We start from the raw sequence: 21,800 nt of genomic DNA on the forward strand, positions 1-21,800 counted from the left end.
CATTAGAATCAGTACCCGGAGCTGTCACCCCCCCTTCCATATGCTTGCATTCAGGGGGCAGAGCATGACGTCACACGAGGGCGGGGCAGTGACGTCACAATGCTCCGGCCCCCGTGATCGCCAGTAATCAGACCCGGAGCGAACGTGCTCCAGGGACTGATTCTAATGGGGTGCAAGATCACGGGGGTCCCCAGCGGTGGGACCCCCGCGATCAGGCATCTTATAGATAAGATGTCTTAGTGCCGGAGTACCCCTTTAAATTGGCTAGGGGGCGAGGGAACACTCTTAGGGGTACGATTAGGGGCACAGTAGCACAGTTTATTAGGGGGTAATAGTACAGTTCATTGGGAACAATGGCATGGTTCATTAGGAGGGCAGTGGCATTGTTCATTATAGGGACAGTGGCATGGTTCATTAAGGGGCAGTGGCAAATTATATCAGGGAAAGCAGTGGTGTAATACTTTGGGGGGCAGTGACACGTTCTTTATGGGGGCAGTGGCACAGTTCATCGTGGGGATCAGTAGCATTGTTTTTAAGGGGGAAAAGTATGCGGAAGTATAATATTCAAGTGGTACAGTGTGTAGCAGTATTGTATACAGTGGCACAGTGTGTGGCAGTATTATATACAGGAGCACAGTGTGCGGCAGTATTCTATTCTGGGGAACAGTCTTGGGAAGTATTTTATTCAGGATGCACAGTGTGTGATAGTATTATATTCAGAGGCACAGTGTGTGGCAGTATTATATTCAGAAGCATAGTGTGTGGCAGTATTATATTCGGAGGCACAGTGTGGAAAAGTATTATATGTGGGATGCACAGTTTGTGGCAGTATAATATTAAGGGACATAGTGTGTGGCAGTATTATATTCAGGTGCACAGTGTGTGGCAGTATTATATTCAGAAGCACAGTGTGTGGCAGTATTATATTCAGAAACACAGCGTGTGGCAGTATTATATTCAGAAACACAGTGTGTGGCAGTATTATATTGGGAGGCACAGTGTGGAAAATAATTATATTCAGGATGCACAGTGTATGGCAGTATAATATTAAGGAACATAGTGTGTGGCAGTATTATATTCAGGATGCACAGTGTATGGCAGTATAATATTAAGGAACATAGTGTGTGGCAGTATTATATTCAGGATGCACAGTGTGTGGCAGTATAATATTAAGGGACACAGTGTGTGGCAGTATTATATTCAGGATGCACAGTGTGTGGCAGTACAATATTAAGGGACACAGTGTGTGGCAGTATTATATTCAGGTGCACAAAGGGGTACAGCGTGAACGTATTGTACTCAGGGACACAGTGTGTGGCAGGATTATATTCAAGGGGTACAGTGTGGGTGTGTGTGTGTATTATACTCAGGGACACAGTGTTTGACCGTATAATATTCAGGGACACAGTGTGTGGCAGCATTAAATTCATAACAATAATTTTCTGCAATAGGCAGTGTCTCTTTCTTACTTGGCAGTGCCAAATTAAATCCCCTCCATCTAAACTTCCTACCTACTCCCATAATTTAGCACCAAATGCAATTTCCAATGTTATTGTTCTCACTTTTCTTTCTTTTTTCTCTATGTTTGCATTATAACTATAAGGCATGTGCTGTTGAGTCATTGCTAAATGTACGGCTTGTGATTGACTTCTTTTTTTTCTTTTAATGAAGAGGAAAAGTGCTAAATTTTCTTTAGACGGAGACGGATGCAGGAAAAACACCCACCGAGGTTGTTGGTAGCTTCATCGCAGAACAACTGGTGACAATAACATAGGGTATTAATCTATTAATCATGTGACTAGAGGAGCTATAATAAAACATTAACATGTAGTAAAAATAGAGAGGCAGTAATTCCATTTATAAAGATATGTCTATTCTTGTCTTACCCATTATCGAACCAAAAATGTGTTTAGATCGTGTATCACATCCCGTCCCCACTCCCCTCGATGGTTTATATAGTGTCTGGGGTGACAAAGAGCACGGAAAGAGACTCCCCCAGGATTATGATATCTATATCCTACCCCAAAAATAAATGGAAGTATATTTATGAACACATGTCTATCTGTAAACATAGAGCAGATGGCCATTGTAGATCGACAATCACTCCTCTGAGCTCACTCCTATCCAATCAGACTTCAGGATGAAAACATAGAAGATGAGGGGGTTAAAGAGCAGCCTGCAGTGATTGGATGAAGAAACTCAGAACAGTACAGCAGAATCAGGGAGGAAGTGAACATATAGTGAGTGAGGGCGGGCTCAGTGCTTGCCTCCGACACACCCCTTCCTGAGCAGTGGATGTCAGAATGAGTAAGTAGAACAGAGGGATTTGTGAGCCAAATACAGAAGCTAGACACATAAAAAGGGCATGTAAAGCATCTGCATGATCTCGTAAGCAACATATAGAAGCATAATTTTTTCTGTGGTATGACAGATTCACTTTAAAATAATCAACCCTGTAAACAAATAGAACCTATGACTTTAGATTTAATTAGCAACTTCACTGTTCAATCAATTGTCTGTTTGTCTTAGACTTTACTATAAAGAGATTTTCCGCATGACATCATATCCCAGAAAAAAATTTGAGAAAAAAGCTATAGAAAAAATTTCAGCATGAAAGTGGTGCTGATAATTCTAAATCCCCAAAAATTCAGGTGGGCAAATGCAAATCACATGTAACAAGATATGTGAAATACTATTACAGGATTCCTTAGAGACCAGACAATGTTAATACTCAAAAAGGGTTGATTAACAATACATCAGGGCATTTTGAGGGTGATGGTCCTGAGGAAGAGGGTTGCAACACCCTCAAAATGTGTCATCCTGATGTATTGTTAATAATCTACTTTTGAGTATTAACATCAGCTCCGAGACAATATATACTTTATTGTCTGGACACCTAAGGAAGTGCTGATTCAAAGCATCATTTTCCTCTTCTCTACATTCTACTGTAAAAGTGTTAAAGGGGACAGGCCAGAAATTAGATTGCAGCGAAGTACAAAAATGTCAGGCAAAGGGGTAGTCAGGTCACTAGAAAGCAAAAAACAATAAAGCGAGTGCAGGGATTAACCACTAATACGGGAAAGGGCTGAGAAAACTATTGAAGTTTATATAACCCGTCTCTGGGAGCTGCGGATGTCAGCTGATACCTTCTGATTGGCCGGGCTGGCCAGACTGAATGGAGCCCAGGTATGAGTGCAGACCTAAAGTAAGCAAATGGTTAATAAAATCAAAGTTACATGCTGTATCTGATGCAGTCAAGCCATAATCGCACTTCAATATCCGCTGTCTAGTGGATTGAAGAAGTTATTTATCTAGAGAGGGGGTAGCTGTGAGGACCGTGGCCATTGTGCTGTCCTGTATGCTATATTATCAGATAGCTTTGTCCGGTTGATGAGACGTGACACCGGGAGACTTGGGGGAGCAAATTCACCTCTTTAGAAAATGCATTCACTCCCAAGAAGCACTTTAATTCTTAGGAGGCTGAACAAGAATCATTGTTAGGAACTGGAGTGAGCGATGCTCTGCAGTAACATGACAGCTTTCAACTCAGAAAGCCTCCATATAAGCCTGAATAGAAACTTTGCATCCCATGGCGTTGCCGGGGACAAATGATGCTTACAAAAAAAAAAAGTTCCTTCTTTTATTTCCTCGGGACAGAATTGATTCGGTATCAATTGGTATTCGAAAAGTAAAACCTGCAATTTGGAGCTTTCAGAAAAGAACACATTTTTTATCACAGGAATAATTGCGGCAGAACACAAGGTGGAAGACATTTAAATGTAGATAAACTGAGGATGTAGAATAAGATATAGACACATGTCTACAGCCGAGATGACAATTAAGTATAGGATACAATAGGAATATAGGATACAATAAAGGAACAAAATGATAGCAATCACTGGGAAGAAGAGCGTGAAGAACTTTGCTTTTCTGTTTGAGAATTATAGATTGTGATTGCTGAGTTAGGGGGGGGGGGGAGGTATTCAGAGTTCAGCCATTCTATCCTATAGTTGTGGAGTACATAGAAGAAAGGGGCCCCCACAGCAAATATAGAAATGGTCCTGATTATTATAGTATATGATTTGGCCCCCAGGACAGAAGGGTCTGGTGATTATTTTCCCTTTGCTTTCCATGACCCATTGGTCCATACCACCCTCCATTACTTTGCTGACAATGCAGTTCCCTGGAGACAGGAGTTCTGCACAGTTTCTTACCAAAAGAAAAAGGAATGGATCCAACTAGAATGGGGCCGCCACTCCCCATGTGCCCCATAGCAGCCACAGGGTCTGCCACTATAATATATATGCCCTTGCCTATAGATTATGTGGTGGGGCCCTTGGTAGGTGCCATCATGAGCACCATCCCCACTACATGGAGGTTGGCTTCACACTGAGTTTCTTGGTCAAAGTGGTGCTGATAATTTTAAACCCCCAAAATATCAGACGGACAAATGCAAATCATGATACAAGTAAATACATAATTCGTGAGATATTATAACTGCATTCCTAAGAGACCAGACAATGTCAATACTCAAAAGAGGTTTATTAACAATACATCAGGATGTTTCGAGGGTTATACTCCTCAGTAAGAGGGTGGAAACAGTCTCAAAACGCATTGTCCTGATGTATTTTTAATAAACCCCTTTTGAGTATTTAATATCGGCCTGAAGGCGATACATACTTTCCTATCTGGACACCAAAGGGAGTGCCAATTCCAAGCATCCACTCCTCTTCTCCATGTTCTACTGTGAAAGTGTTAAAGGGGACAGACCAGAAATCAAAGACCAAGAAGGCAGCACAAAATCATCAGAAGAAGTGATGATTTTTGAAGAGGAAGTACAAAATCATCAGGCAAAGGGGTAGTCAGGTCACAAGCAAAGGACAGGTATATAAGGTCAGGTCACTAGAAGGCAAAAAACAATAAAGTGAGTGCAGGGATCAACCTTTGAGAAAGGCAAGGACTGAGAAAACTATTGAAGTTTAAATAATCAACATCTGGGAGGTGTGGATGCCCACACCTCCTCATTGGTTGGGCTGGCCGCATCACTCAGATTGAGGAAGGAATGCAGCCGGTGCTGAAGCCCATACAGGTATGTATGTGACAATTCCTTTATATAAATATTCAGGTGAAAGTGCATATGTACCCATTGGTGACCAAAAGTAAATAGTTAATAAAATTCAAGGTTACATGCTGTATCTGATGCAGTCCAGTCATAATCACTCTTTAAAAATAAAATTTCCATAAATAAAAAAGAAAAGATTGGAAATTTTTTATTTATTTTTTGTAGAAAATGCATCTACTAATATCGAATGGAAGGATGTGGCCCTCCTTATGAGCCTCACAGAAGAGGGTTATTCCTTCGAAGAAGACGAAAAAACACCTAATGAAAACTTTTTTCGTGGTGGAGTAAAATCAACTTTTAATCCCCCAATAAACACAGTGGTAGCCTTGATATATTTTTTCAGCAAGTCTTAACACAAACAAAAGCTCTTATCTATCCGAAAGCAACATCCAATCTCCCGAAGGAGGAAGAACCAGCACTTAAAAAATTGAAGCAGAGAAGCGACTTGGTTGTGAAAAAAGCTGATAAGGGCCAAAACGTAGTTATAATGACAAAGGAGTACAGTGACCCCCCGACCTACGATGGCCCCGACATACGATCATTTCAACATACGATGGCCTCTCAGAGGCCATCGCATGTTGAAGGCAGCATCAACATACGATGCTTTTGTATGTCGGGGCCATCGCATAAACGGCTATCCGGCAGCGCAGACTGCTTCAGCTGCCACCAGATAGCCGTTTACGATGCCCCGTGAGCTCCGGTGATGGTCACTCACCTGTCCTCGGGGCTCCGGCGCGTCCTCTTCGGGATCCCCTGCATCGTCGGCGCTCTCCATTGTCGTTGTCACGAATGCCGTCCCTTCATCCAATAGGAGCGGCGTGTGTAGCGACGTGATGGCGGCGACGGAGAGCGAGGATGTAGGGGAAGCAGAGGCCTTGCCGGAGCGTCGGGGACACCTCAGGGACGTGGTGACAGCGATGGAGGATGACATCCAGGGCAGCGGTGACGGTCTCATGGACACGTGAGTACAACCTCCAATGCCAGTGGTCTTCAACCTGCGGACCTCATGGACACATGAGTACAACCTCCAATACCAGTGGTCTTCAACCTGCGGACCTCCAGATGTTGCAAAACTACAACTCCCAGCATGCCCGGACAGCCGTTGGCTGTTGTAGTTTTGCAACATCTTGAGGTCCGCAGATTGTAGACCACTGTCCTATACTTTACATTGCACGGATCCCTCAACATACGATGGTTTCAACAAACGATGGTCCATTTGGAACGGATTACCATTGTATGTTGAGGAACCACTGTATTATATTGAGAAGGCGGAGAGGCAACTGCACGATCTTGGTACATATACCCCTCTGAAAACGGACCCCACCAGTAAAATTAGTAACAAGGGGAAAACACTCCTGAGAAAATATGCAGAGAACGGATTTTTTAAAAAGAAGGAAGCGGAGAAGCTATTGCCCTTACACCCCATTAACCCAAAATGGTATTTTCTGACGAAAACACATAAGAACATAGAACGCCCCTCGGGCAGGCCAATAGTGGCCGGAATTGGAGGAGTCACAAAGCCACTATCTCAAAATGTAGAATAGTTATTACATCCATTGCTCTCAGGAAGAACCTCATATGTCAAAGATACAGATCATCTCCTCACGTCCCTTGAGACGCTGGAATGGCACGATTCCTATACCCTGACATCCATAAATGTTGAAAATGTGTACACAAGAATCCCACAGGAGTTGGGTGTAGTGTTGAGCGTGAATATTCGAAATGCAAATTTTTACCACGAATATCGGCACTTCACGATTTCACGAATATTTAGAATGTATCGATATATATTCGTAATGACCAATATTCTTTTTTATTTCAAAGTGATCATCCCTCCCTGCTTCCAGCTTGTGGTCCAAAGAAGGCTCCAATATTATTTACTGTGTGAGTCGGTGTGGAGCGCAGATATTTTGTATATGCGAATATTCGCGAATATCGGCACTTCCAGAGGACACTGATCTCTCCCTTGTTTTAAGTGAAGGATAAAATCGCGCATGCGCACTATGCAAATTTCATTACAAATTTTCGCGTGGAAAAAAAGGGAACGAACATAGCGAATATGCGAATTTCACGAACATAGGATGAATATTTGTCCATATATTCGCGAAATATCCCGAATTCGAATATGGTCCCTGCCGCTCATCACTAGGTGGGAGTTCAAGCGGTGAGGGAATTCTTAGAAGATGCCAAGAAAGATGAGCTCTTTATATCTTTTGTCTGTGAAGCCCTGCAACTCATTTTACAAAATAATTGCTTTACTTTCCAGAAAAAATGGTACACCCAATATACCGGTACGGCCATGGGCACTCCCATGGCATGTTCTTTTGCTATAATGTTTTTGGCAATTTTTGAATTCAAGAAACCCATTCTCTGCATATATGGTTCAATACTATTGCTATGTGGACGATGTTCTAATTATTTGGAAAAACACACCTCAAAAGTTTGACGAATTTGTAGAATTCATAAGTCACAATGACATGAACACAAAGTTCACAAAAAAATAAGCAGTACATCAATGGAGTTCCTTGATGTTCTACTGGTAATAGAAAATTGTCATTTTTTTCACAAAAGGTTACCGTAAACCCCCCGCCTCTAGTAATTTACTACATCATGATAGCTTCCACCCACATCATACAAAACAAGCTATGTCGTATAGTCAATTTTTAAGAATAAGAAAAATAAATAAAAAGGACATTGATTTCGAAATTCAAGCCAATGAGTTAATACACCATTTCTGTAAAAGAGGCTACCCTGAAAACGAATTAAATTCTGCCTTGGAAAAAGCAAGAGAAATTCCTAGACACGATCTTATCACAAAAGAAATTTAAAAAAAAGAAAAATCTGTGAAAAAAATAATCCTCACTTTATATTTTCTTTTCAATATAACACGATGGCTGACACAGTGAAACAAGTTATAAAGAAAAACTGGTTCATTATTGAAAATGATCCCTTTTTCAGAGCGGTAGGGGTGAAAAAAACCATGGTCTCCTTTCGAAAAATAAAAGTTTTAGCAATTTATTAGTACGGAGCAACCTCCCCCCTACCCCTAAAAATTAGGAAGAAAAAAAATCTGGCTACTTACCACTAGCCCGGCTGGAAATAATAAATGCAGGAATTGTCCACACTGTAAATGTTTCACCCCAGGGAAGAACTTCCAACTTGGTGGTACAGATATAGTTTTCGGAGACTTTATCTGTTGCCGAACTGAACCGGTAGTGTATGCTGTAGTCTGTCCGTGCAAAAGATTCTATATCGGCTCCACTATAAGACCACTGTGAGTCAGATTCCGGGAGCGTCAAAGATCTATTCACACTGGACATGGTTGCGTTCGTCTAAAAGAACATGTCAGATCCGCGCATAAAGGGAAAGGAGAGTCCCTATCTTTTTACGGGATTCAAAGAATAAAGGAACGTTCAACGGGGATTGACTGTCACAAAACGCTTCTTTGGTGCAAAGAAAAATGGATAATGCGTACCAGAGCCATGGATGGACTGGGTCTGAATGACCGCCAGGACTTGAGTGTTTTCCTATAATCACGCTCCATATCAGTTTTTCCTTATTTGCTTTTTCCCACTTGCTCCTTCCCATTTCTTTCTCCGTTTCTTTTTCTCATTTATTTATTTTGTTAATTATTTTTTCTTAATTTTTCATTTCTCTGTTCTCCCTATATTTAATGTTTTTACATTGTTATTATTGGAAATGTATTATTAACCTGTGAATGCAGCTTCCTATACTTATTATAGTCCAGGCAGTCTAAGCTGATTACGTCATTCAATGGGGGAATTCAAATCCTGACTCTTTCTCATCGGCGTTGTCCACAAACCAGAGCACTGCCAGGTGTGAAACTAGTTGTTTGTTCTGGGACTCCTCCATGTCTAACGCCTGCTGCTTCCAAACGTTCATCATTGGAATAAAGTTTCTCTTTACTGCAACTACAGAGGGTGAGTGCGATTCGTCTATTTTCTTCAACCCCGTATTAATTTCTGGATTTCTGGATACAATCTGCACCCCCTGGTATTTCAACTGTGTTTTACTGCCTCCCCTGATATCTGGTCATTTATCATTCAAGTATTTCATCTGCAAGCTGTGCCACCATGTTGTCTTCTACTTGGATATAACTACTATAATACTGCCTCCAATGTACAAGAATATAACCACTATAATACTGCTCCTGTATACAAGAATATGACTACTATAATACTGCCCCTATGTACAAGAATATAACTACTATAATACTGCTCCTATATACAAGAATATAATTACTATAATACTGCCTCCTATATACAAGAATATAACTACTATAATACTGCTCCTATATACATGAATATAACTACTATAATACTGCTCCTATATACAAGAATATAACTACTATAATACTGCCTCCTATATACAAGAATATAACTACTATAATACTGCTCCTATATACAAGAATATAACTACTATAATACTGCTCCTATATACAAGAATATAACTACTATAATACAGCTCCTATATACAAGAATATAACTATTATAATACTGCTCCTATGTACAATAATATAACTACTATAATACTGCTTCTATATACAAGAATATAACTACTATAATACTGTCTCCTATATACAAGAATATAACTACTATAATACTGCTCCTATATACAAGAATATAACTACTATAATACAGCTCCTATATACAAGAATATAACTATTATAATACTGCTCCTATGTACAATAATATAACTACTATAATACTGCCTCCTACATACAAGAATATAACTACTATAATACTGTCTCCTATGTACAAGAATATAACTACTTTAATACTGCTCATATGTACAAGAATATAACTACTATAATACAGCTCCTATATACAAGAATATAACTATTATAATACTGCTCCTATGTACAATAATATAACTACTATAATACTGCCTCCTACATACAAGAATATAACTACTATAATACTGTCTCCTATGTACAAGAATATAACTACTTTAATACTGCTCATATGTACAAGAATATAACTACAGTGGTCCCTCAACATACGATGGTAATTCGTTCCAAACGACCCATCGTTTGTCGAATCCATCGTATGTTGAGGGATCCGTGCAATGTAAAGTATAGGAAGCTGTACTCACCTGTCCCCGTCGCTCCGGACCAGGTCCTCACCGCTCCCGATGCTGTCCCAGGGGCTCCCGATGCTGTCCCGCTGCTCCGGTGTCTTCTTCGCGATCCTCCGGTGTATTGCACATCTTCTGCAGGGTCCGGGCCTCGCTTTCTGGTGGCGTTATTACGCTGCTGCACCGGCGCGGCGTGCGTAGTGACGTAATAACGACGCCGGAAAGCAAGGCCCGGACCCTGGAGAAGATGCGCAAGACACCGGAGGATCGTGAAGTGGACCCGGAGCAGCGGGAATAGGTAAGCGAACCTGCCAGGGATGCTTAAACTGCTATCTGACAGCAGCTTAAGCATTTTGCGCTGTCGGATAGCAGTTAATGCGATGGCCCCAACATATAAAAGCATCGTATGTCTATGCTGACATCGACATGCGATGGCCTCTGAGAGGCCATCGTATGTTGATTTTATCATATGTCGGGGCCATCGTAGGTCGGGGGGTTACTGTACTATAATACTACTCCTATATACAAGAATATAACTACTTTAATACTACTCCTATATACAAGAATGTGGCGACCAAGCTCCTGTTTTACAAGAATATAACTACTATAATACTGCTCCTATATACAAGAATATAACTACTATAATACTGCCCCCTATATGCAAGAATATAACTACTATAATACCGCTCATATATATAAGAATATAACTACTATAATATTCATCAAAGAGAAAAAGAATAGACGGACGACTCACCCAGGTGCAGTAAAAAATTCTTCTTTATTTTCATGAAGTTTTCGTATATCCACGGCAGAGCAGTACAGGGGGGTTATCGGGGGGATGCAGGGTGCGGGTGTGCAACAATTGTATCGCTCGTTCACTGAGCTTCTTCTGGCTTCCCACATGTGTGTACTGACCTGCCGTGATTTAAAACCAGGTACGTGAAGGGAAGGGGAGGGGGGAGGGGAGGATCCTTCACCCTGGGGTCAAATCACCTTCAAGTGCTTAAAACCAATAGAATATCATAGGAATGGTCCGAATTCAGCTCGGTCGTTTAACCCTGCCGGTCCCAGTGCTCCTGTTCTTAGGATCCAGCGGGTCTCCAACTGTATTAACAGATTTTCTCTATCCCCTCCATCTTGTAGAAGGGGGACCCGCTGGATCCCGAAGAATTTCAGAGCCTTGGGATCATTGTGATGTTCCTCTCTCATATGTTTTATGAGTCTGGGAACACCTTTTCCAGTTTTTAGAGAATACAAATGTTCCCTGAATCTAGTACATAGCTGTCTTTTGGTTTTTCCGATATAAAATCGGCCGCACTGGCAGGTTATGCCATATACCACATGCGTACTTTTACATGTGATGACTTCCTTTACCATCACTTCTCTCCCTCCCAGGTTAATAAAACTAACTTTCAAATTTTGAGGGCAGTATGAACACTGCCCACAAGTGTAGTTACCTGGGGGGAGGGAAGTGGTGAGCCAGTTAGTGTGTTTGACGTTTTTGGTGCGTTTTTTAAACCTCTTTATATTGTCGCCTATTGTAGTGTTTTTTCTAAATGTGATCAGTGGTCTATTTTTGATCACTTCTCTGAGGTCTTCGTCTTGTTCTAAAATCTTCCAGTTTTTATTTATTGCTCTTTTTATTACTTCGTTTAGTGGGGTATTGTTGAAAGTAAAATTAAACCTTTTATTATTTACTGCAGATTGATTGGATTTAATCTTTTCCTTTAACAAATCTTCCCTTTTTTTAGAAGCTGCTCTTTCATAGGCTTCATTAATAATTTCTTCCGGGTACCCCCTTTTTTTTAGTCTTATTTTTAACTCCTCAGCTTGTTTTTGATAATTTTGCTCCTGGGTGTTAATGCGCTTTAGCCTAATAAATTGACTGTATGGCAGTCCTCGCTTGGTGTGATGTGGATGGGAGCTGTGAAAGTGTAATAATGTATTTTTTGCTACTGACTTTCGATAACCTGTGATGTTGATTTTATCTTCTTCTACAGTTAACAATGTATCTAGGAATTCCAGTTTGTTGTTTCCAAATGCTGCTGTAAATGACATATTGCATGTATTGTTACTGTTCAAAAAAGCTACAAATTCGTGGAATTTATGTTCTGAGCTATTCCAAACTATGATAATATCGTCCACATATCGTTTGTAAAAACGGATATGTGGAAGATAGGGGTTATCATTAGTAAAGATATATTTATCTTCAAAAGCCGCCAAAAATAGAACTGCAAATGTGCATGACACAGGAGTCCCCATAGCGGTACCGTTCTTTTGCCGGTACCACTGGGATTCAAATTTGAAGGTATTGTTAGATAATACCAATTTTAAAGCCTCACTTACAAAATCTATGTATGGTTTGGATTTACCTGCCATTTGTAAGAAGTATTGCACTGCCTGTACACCCGAATCCAAAGGGATTCGAGTGTATAGGCTCTCGACATCAATACTAGTCAAACTGTCATTTGGCTCTATAGGAAAATCTTGGATCGCTGTTATTAAATTAGTGGTATCTTTTAAATAAGACCTGGTGTTTTGAAGTAAAGGACGAAGCAACCAGTCTAGGTATTGGGATAGGTATTCTGTAATAGAGCCTATCCCTGCAACTATGGGGCGTCCTGGAGGGTTCTCTAGCGTTTTATGAACTTTTGGTATTATGTACCATTTTGCAGGTTTGGGGTGGGTTGGCAATAATTTCTCAGCTGTTTTTTTACTAAGTGTGCCCTTTTCAATATGCGTTTTAAGGAAGGTTTTCAACGTGTTATTGATTTTATTAGTTGGGTCCCCCCTCAGTTTTTCATAGGTAATCTCATTACTCAACTGTTTCATGGCCTCTTTTTTATAATCGTCTGTATACATCACCACTACTGAGCCGCCTTTATCGGCCCGAGTAATGGTGATATCAGATCTAGCCGATATTTTTTTAAGGGCTTCACATTCTTCCTTAGGCAAATTGCGAATAGCTTGGGGATAAATTAGACTTTTCACATCTTGTACAATTGCTTTCCTGAACAACTCCAGGGGGCTCCCTGGACTTATTGGAGGAGAGAATGTAGATGGGTTACCTCCTGTAAATTGAGGGACACACATGGTTGGATCAGATGTATAATCTGTAGTTAGACTAGCTAGTACTTGGATATTAGTACTTGGATATATTTTACTTTCAACAATACCCCACTAAACGAAGTAATAAAAAGAGCAATAAATAAAAACTGGAAGATTTTAGAACAAGACGAAGACCTCAGAGAAGTGATCAAAAATAGACCACTGATCACATTTAGAAAAAACACTACAATAGGCGACAATATAAAGAGGTTTAAAAAACGCACCAAAAACGTCAAACACACTAACTGGCTCACCACTTCCCTCCCCCCAGGTAACTACACTTGTGGGCAGTGTTCATACTGCCCTCAAAATTTGAAAGTTAGTTTTATTAACCTGGGAGGGAGAGAAGTGATGGTAAAGGAAGTCATCACATGTAAAAGTACGCATGTGGTATATGGCATAACCTGCCAGTGCGGCCGATTTTATATCGGAAAAACCAAAAGACAGCTATGTACTAGATTCAGGGAACATTTGTATTCTCTAAAAACTGGAAAAGGTGTTCCCAGACTCATAAAACATATGAGAGAGGAACATCACAATGATCCCAAGGCTCTGAAATTCTTCGGGATCCAGCGGGTCCCCCTTCTACAAGATGGAGGGGATAGAGAAAATCTGTTAATACAGTTGGAGACCCGCTGGATCCTAAGAACAGGAGCACTGGGACCGGCAGGGTTAAACGACCGAGCTGAATTCGGACCATTCCTATGATATTCTATTGGTTTTAAGCACTTGAAGGTGATTTGACCCCAGGGTGAAGGATCCTCCCCTCCCCCCTCCCCTTCCCTTCACGTACCTGGTTTTAAATCACGGCAGGTCAGTACACACATGTGGGAAGCCAGAAGAAGCTCAGTGAACGAGCGATACAATTGTTGCACACCCGCACCCTGCATCCCCCCGATAACCCCCCTGTACTGCTCTGCCGTGGATATACGAAAACTTCATGAAAATAAAGAAGAATTTTTTACTGCACCTGGGTGAGTCGTCCGTCTATTCTTTTTCTCTTTGATGAATATCATATGGAACTGTTTGCCTGTCAGACGTAGACGCTCCCCGCGAGGTGTACACACTAGAGCAGTTCATCATTCCGACAGTCCGGAGCAGCAATAATTAGCGAGTAGGCAGTGCCTGGTGTAAATCTCCTTGTATGCCATAAATTGCACTTTATCTTCATTACACATTGTGAGCACGCTTAAGATCTCGCAACTGGATCCTATTGCAAAGCTGTATCATGGATCAAGGTGCTAATCCGGATGAAGACTCGGATGTGGAATTGGGGCGGAGGGATGCAGGAGCATACTTTATGTCCTGCAATGTGCAAAGTGACTTACAACTTGTAAGCACTAAGACCCTTGAATTCAAAATTATGACCCTGTCAGAAAAAGAAACGAGATTATTCTGGACCCTGAATTCCCTACAAGCATATATAGAAAGTGGACGTTCGCCAAGGGGTCTAAGGATTTATAAGAACCCTTCACAATTCCAGGAGAATAAAGATTTTGTTGCGGCCTGGGAGCAGGCACACATCCAACACTCCCTGCATCTAACCCAGCTGATCCTGGAACAGAATCACAATGAATATAAGCAAGTCAAGCTAACACTAGAAGACGCTAAGTCTGAATATGCCAAGAGAGTTAATGAGGAGCAAATGAATATGTTCTTCAAAAATGTGAATAGAAAAGTAAAAGTGCTACAAGCTGAAATTAAAACAAGGAAAAGAGATAAGTTCCTAAGGGACAAAGAAGATTTCCAGCAGAACAAAGTATTTTCGTGGAAAAACGCTAAACCATTTAAAAATCGAAACAAGAAATCTAATGCCGCAACAGCCAAGAAAAACTACAAAAAGAGATCCGATTTTTGGACGTCTGAGTCAGACACAGCGTCAGATGAGCAAACAGAAACATCTAATTCAGCCACTAGTCACACTCAAGATCCAGCAGTCCCTTTAGGGAAAGCCCGAGAAGGGCAAAAAGGAGGAGGCGAAAGAGGAATCGCAACCGCAACAAAAAGAAAGAATGTGACTTGGCGCAAAACATAGAAGAAGAAAATAATGTGGTGAATTTAACCTCTGAAGTGCTGGACGAACATACAGTGAGGGTACTATCTAAAGGACTAAATTATGGACTCCTGGAAGACTTCAAGGAAGAAGATTTCGAGATTGATATGCAAAAAGGAATAAGAAAAATGAACTTGCATAAATATTATAACAATAGAGTAAATAAAAACGCAGTAGAAAAACTAGAGGGTGAAATTCAAAGTTACATTGGCCCTTTGGGATTTATTCCCAACCCTCAATTTACTACGCAGGATATATCTAATATCCAAGTACTAGCTAGTCTAACTACAGATTATACATCTGATCCAACCATGTGTGTCCCTCAATTTACAGGAGGTAACCCATCTACATTCTCTCCTCCAATAAGTCCAGGGAGCCCCCTGGAGTTGTTCAGGAAAGCAATTGTACAAGATGTGAAAAGTCTAATTTATCCCCAAGCTATTCGCAATTTGCCTAAGGAAGAATGTGAAGCCCTTAAAAAAATATCGGCTAGATCTGATATCACCATTACTCGGGCCGATAAAGGCGGCTCAGTAGTGGTGATGTATACAGACGATTATAAAAAAGAGGCCATGAAACAGTTGAGTAATGAGATTACCTATGAAAAACTGAGGGGGGACCCAACTAATAAAATCAATAACACGTTGAAAACCTTCCTTAAAACGCATATTGAAAAGGGCACACTTAGTAAAAAAACAGCTGAGAAATTATTGCCAACCCACCCCAAACCTGCAAAATGGTACATAATACCAAAAGTTCATAAAACGCTAGAGAACCCTCCAGGACGCCCCATAGTTGCAGGGATAGGCTCTATTACAGAATACCTATCCCAATACCTAGACTGGTTGCTTCGTCCTTTACTTCAAAACACCAGGTCTTATTTAAAAGATACCACTAATTTAATAACAGCGATCCAAGATTTTCCTATAGAGCCAAATGACAGTTTGACTAGTATTGATGTCGAGAGCCTATACACTCGAATCCCTTTGGATTCGGGTGTACAGGCAGTGCAATACTTCTTACAAAAGGCAGGTAAATCCAAACCATACATAGATTTTGTAAGTGAGGCTTTAAAATTGGTATTATCTAACAATACCTTCAAATTTGAATCCCAGTGGTACCGGCAAAAGAACGGTACCGCTATGGGGACTCCTGTGTCATGCACATTTGCAGTTCTATTTTTGGCGGCTTTTGAAGATAAATATATCTTTACTAATGATAACCCCTATCTTCCACATATCCGTTTTTACAAACGATATGTGGACGATATTATCATAGTTTGGAATAGCTCAGAACATAAATTCCACGAATTTGTAGCTTTTTTGAACAGTAACAATACATGCAATATGTCATTTACAGCAGCATTTGGAAACAACAAACTGGAATTCCTAGATACATTGTTAACTGTAGAAGAAGATAAAATCAACATCACAGGTTATCGAAAGTCAGTAGCAAAAAATACATTATTACACTTTCACAGCTCCCATCCACATCACACCAAGCGAGGACTGCCATACAGTCAATTTATTAGGCTAAAGCGCATTAACACCCAGGAGCAAAATTATCAAAAACAAGCTGAGGAGTTAAAAATAAGACTAAAAAAAAGGGGGTACCCGGAAGAAATTATTAATGAAGCCTATGAAAGAGCAGCTTCTAAAAAAAGGGAAGATTTGTTAAAGGAAAAGATTAAATCCAATCAATCTGCAGTAAATAATAAAAGGTTTAATTTTACTTTCAACAATACCCCACTAAACGAAGTAATAAAAAGAGCAATAAATAAAAACTGGAAGATTTTAGAACAAGACGAAGACCTCAGAGAAGTGATCAAAAATAGACCACTGATCACATTTAGAAAAAACACTACAATAGGCGACAATATAAAGAGGTTTAAAAAACGCACCAAAAACGTCAAACACACTAACTGGCTCACCACTTCCCTCCCCCCAGGTAACTACACTTGTGGGCAGTGTTCATACTGCCCTCAAAATTTGAAAGTTAGTTTTATTAACCTGGGAGGGAGAGAAGTGATGGTAAAGGAAGTCATCACATGTAAAAGTACGCATGTGGTATATGGCATAACCTGCCAGTGCGGCCGATTTTATATCGGAAAAACCAAAAGACAGCTATGTACTAGATTCAGGGAACATTTGTATTCTCTAAAAACTGGAAAAGGTGTTCCCAGACTCATAAAACATATGAGAGAGGAACATCACAATGATCCCAAGGCTCTGAAATTCTTCGGGATCCAGCGGGTCCCCCTTCTACAAGATGGAGGGGATAGAGAAAATCTGTTAATACAGTTGGAGACCCGCTGGATCCTAAGAACAGGAGCACTGGGACCGGCAGGGTTAAACGACCGAGCTGAATTCGGACCATTCCTATGATATTCTATTGGTTTTAAGCACTTGAAGGTGATTTGACCCCAGGGTGAAGGATCCTCCCCTCCCCCCTCCCCTTCCCTTCACGTACCTGGTTTTAAATCACGGCAGGTCAGTACACACATGTGGGAAGCCAGAAGAAGCTCAGTGAACGAGCGATACAATTGTTGCACACCCGCACCCTGCATCCCCCCGATAACCCCCCTGTACTGCTCTGCCGTGGATATACGAAAACTTCATGAAAATAAAGAAGAATTTTTTACTGCACCTGGGTGAGTCGTCCGTCTATTCTTTTTCTCTTTGATGAATATCATATGGAACTGTTTGCCTGTCAGACGTAGACGCTCCCCGCGAGGTGTACACACTAGAGCAGTTCATCATTCCGACAGTCCGGAGCAGCAATAATTAGCGAGTAGGCAGTGCCTGGTGTAAATCTCCTTGTATGCCATAACTACTATAATACTGCCCCCTATAAACAAGAATATAACTACTATATTACCGCTCCTATATGCAAGAATATAACTGCTATAATACTGCTCCTATATACAAGAATATAACTACTATAATACTGCTCCTATATACAAGAATATAACTACTATAATACTGCCCCTATATGCAAGAATATAACTACTATAATACTGCTCCTATATACAAGAATATAACTACTATAATACTGTTCCTATATACAAGAATATAACTACTATAATACTGCTCCTATATACAAGAATATAACTGCTATAATACTGTCTCCCATATACAAGAATATAACTACTATAATACTGTCCCCTATGTACAACAATATAACTACTATAATACTGCTCCTATATACAAGAATATAACTACTATAATACTGCCCCTTTATGCAAGAATATAACTACTATAATACTGCTCCTATATACAAGAATATAACTACTATAATACTGTTCCTATATACAAGAATATAACTACTATAATACTGCTCCTATATACAAGAATATAACTGCTATAATACTGTCTCCCATATACAAGAATATAACTACTATAATACTGTCTCCTATGTACAAGAATATAACTACTATAATACTGCTCCTATATACAAGAATATAACTACTATAATACTGTCTCCCATATACAAGAATATAACTACTATAATACTGCCTCCTATATACAAGAATATAACTACTATAATACTGCTCCTATATACAAGAATATAACTACTGTTACGCCGAGCGCTCCGGGTCCCTGCTCCTCCCCGGAGCGCTCGCGGTGTACTCCTCTCTGCAGCGCACCGGTCAGACCCGCTGACCGGGAGTGCTGCACTGACATTCACGATGGGGATGCGATTCGCATAGCGGGACGCGCCCGCTAGCAAATCGCATCCCAAGCCACTTACCCGTCTTGGTCCCTGGCTGTCATGTTCTGGCGCGCGCGGCTCCGCTCTCTAGGGCGCGCGCGCGCCAGCTCTCTAAGATTTAAAGGGCCAGTGCACCAGTGATTGGTGCCTGGCCCAATCAGTCTAATTAGCTTCCACCTGCTCCCTGTCCATATTACCTCACTTCCCCTGCACTTCCTTGCCGGATCTTGTTGCCTTGTGCCAGAGAAAGCGTTAGTGTTGTTCAAAGCCTGTATTCCAGATCTTCTGCTATCCTCATTGACTACAAACCTTGCCGCCTGCCCCAGCCTTCTGCTACGTCTGACCTTGCCTCTGCCTCGTCCTTCTGCCCCACGCTTTCTCAGCAGTCAGCGAGGTTGAGCCGTTGCCGGTGGATACGACCTGGTTGCTACCGCCGCAGCAAGACCATCCCGCTTTGCGGCGTGCTCTGGTGAAAACCAGTAGCATCTTAGAACCGGTCCACCAGCACGGTCCACGCCAATCCCTCGCTGACACAGAGGATCCACATCCAGCTAGCCGAATCCTAACAACTACTATAATACTGCTCCTATATACAAGAATATAACTACTATAATACTGCTCCTATATACAAGAATATAACTACTATAATACTGCTCCTATATACAAGAATACAACTACTATAATACTGCTCCTATATATAAGAATATAACTACTATAATACTGATCCTATATACAAGAATATAACTACTATAATACTGATCCTATATACAAGAATATAACTACTATAATTCTGCTCCTATATACAAGAATATAACTATGTACTTCCTATGTCAACAATATAACTACTATAATACTGCTCCTATATACAAGAATATAACTACTATAATACTACCCCCTATATACAAGAATATAACTATTATAATACTGCCTCCTATATACAAGAATATAACTACTTTAATACTGCTCCTATATACAAGAATATAACTACTATAATACTGCTTCCTATATACAAGAATATAACTACTATAATACTGCTCCTATATACAAGAATATAACTACTATAATACTTCTCCTATATACAAGAATATAACTACTATAATACTGCTCCTATATATAAGAATATAACTACTATAATACTGCTCCTATATACAAGAATATAACTCCTATAATACTGCTCCTATATACAAGAATATAACTCCTATAATACTGCCTCCTATATACAAAAATATAACTACTATAATACTGCCTCCTATATACAAGAATATAACTACTATAATACTGTCTCCTATATACAAGAATATAACTACTATAATACTGCTCCTATATACAAGAATATAACTACTATAATACTGCTCCTATATACAAGAATATAACTACTATAATACTGCTCCTATGTACAAGAATATAACTACTATAATACTGCTCCTATATACAAGAATATAACTACTATAATACTGCTCCTATATACAAGAATATAACTACTATAATACTGCCTCCTATGTACAAGAATATAACTACTATAATACTGCTCCTATATACAAGAATATAACTACTATAATACTGCCTCCTATATACAAGAATATAACTACTATAATACTGCTCCTATATACAAGAATATAATTACTATAATACTGCTCCTATATACAAGAATATAACTACTGTAATACTGCCTCCTATATACAAGAATATAACTACTATAATACTGCTCCTATATACAAGAATATAACTACTATAATACTGCTCCTATATACAAGAATATAACTACTATAATACTGCTCCTATATACAAGAATATAACTACTATATTTGTATTTGTAGTATCATCTGTGTTGGATGGATTATACTATAAGAATATATGATGTGATTTTCTCTCATCTCCATTTCTAATAGAATTTCCCCATGAAGCCTGAATGGTGAAGCGATAACAACCGTTCTCCTCTTATAATCCCGCACATCATATGATCTCAGACGCATCGACTCTGTATGTAAGGGGCCGGAATCAATTTATCTGCAGAGCTCTGAAGTTTTTCCTCTGCTGTCAGGGATTATATTGTTGTGTACCGGAAGCAGGGACAATATTTACTGCCAGGAGATGATGTGCGAATACAAAATAGGCTGCGGTAAATCCCAGGCCATGAGTCCACATAGCACTGGCCATGAAGGGCGGCCGGCCATGAAGATCAAGTGCAAAAATGTAATTGGGGTCCATGATTTATTAAGAGATGATTTAAAGAGACATGACATGTTCATCTCTTCTGATAAGTAGACTGGAGGGGTTTTTTAATGGGCGCTGTCAGAATAAAAAATATTGTATATGTTGTATATCTTGAAAAAACATTAAAGGGGTACTCCGCCCCTAGACTTCTTATCCCCTATCCAAAGGAGATGTCTGATCGTCCAACACGCCCCCTCCCATAGACTTGCATTGAGGGTGCGTGGCCGTGACGTCACGAGCGGGGCGTTGGCGTAACATCACGAGCCTCTAACGCTGCACCCGATGCTCTAAACAAACGCTTGGTGCAGCAGGGAGATTGCGGGGGTCCCCAGCAGCACCAACGTAGACAAGGCTGGCTACCTCTGTAATTTTAATCTGTCAAAAACCAAAGCATGTTGGCCCCACATCTCCCCATGTAAATTATATTCATTTTTAATTTTTTTTTATTATGCATACACTTGCCTCCCTGGCCAAATAGCCATGCCCACATCATGA

Source organism: Hyla sarda, chromosome 2, assembly GCF_029499605.1.
Source record: "Hyla sarda isolate aHylSar1 chromosome 2, aHylSar1.hap1, whole genome shotgun sequence".
NCBI classification, from domain to species: domain Eukaryota; kingdom Metazoa; phylum Chordata; class Amphibia; order Anura; family Hylidae; genus Hyla; species Hyla sarda.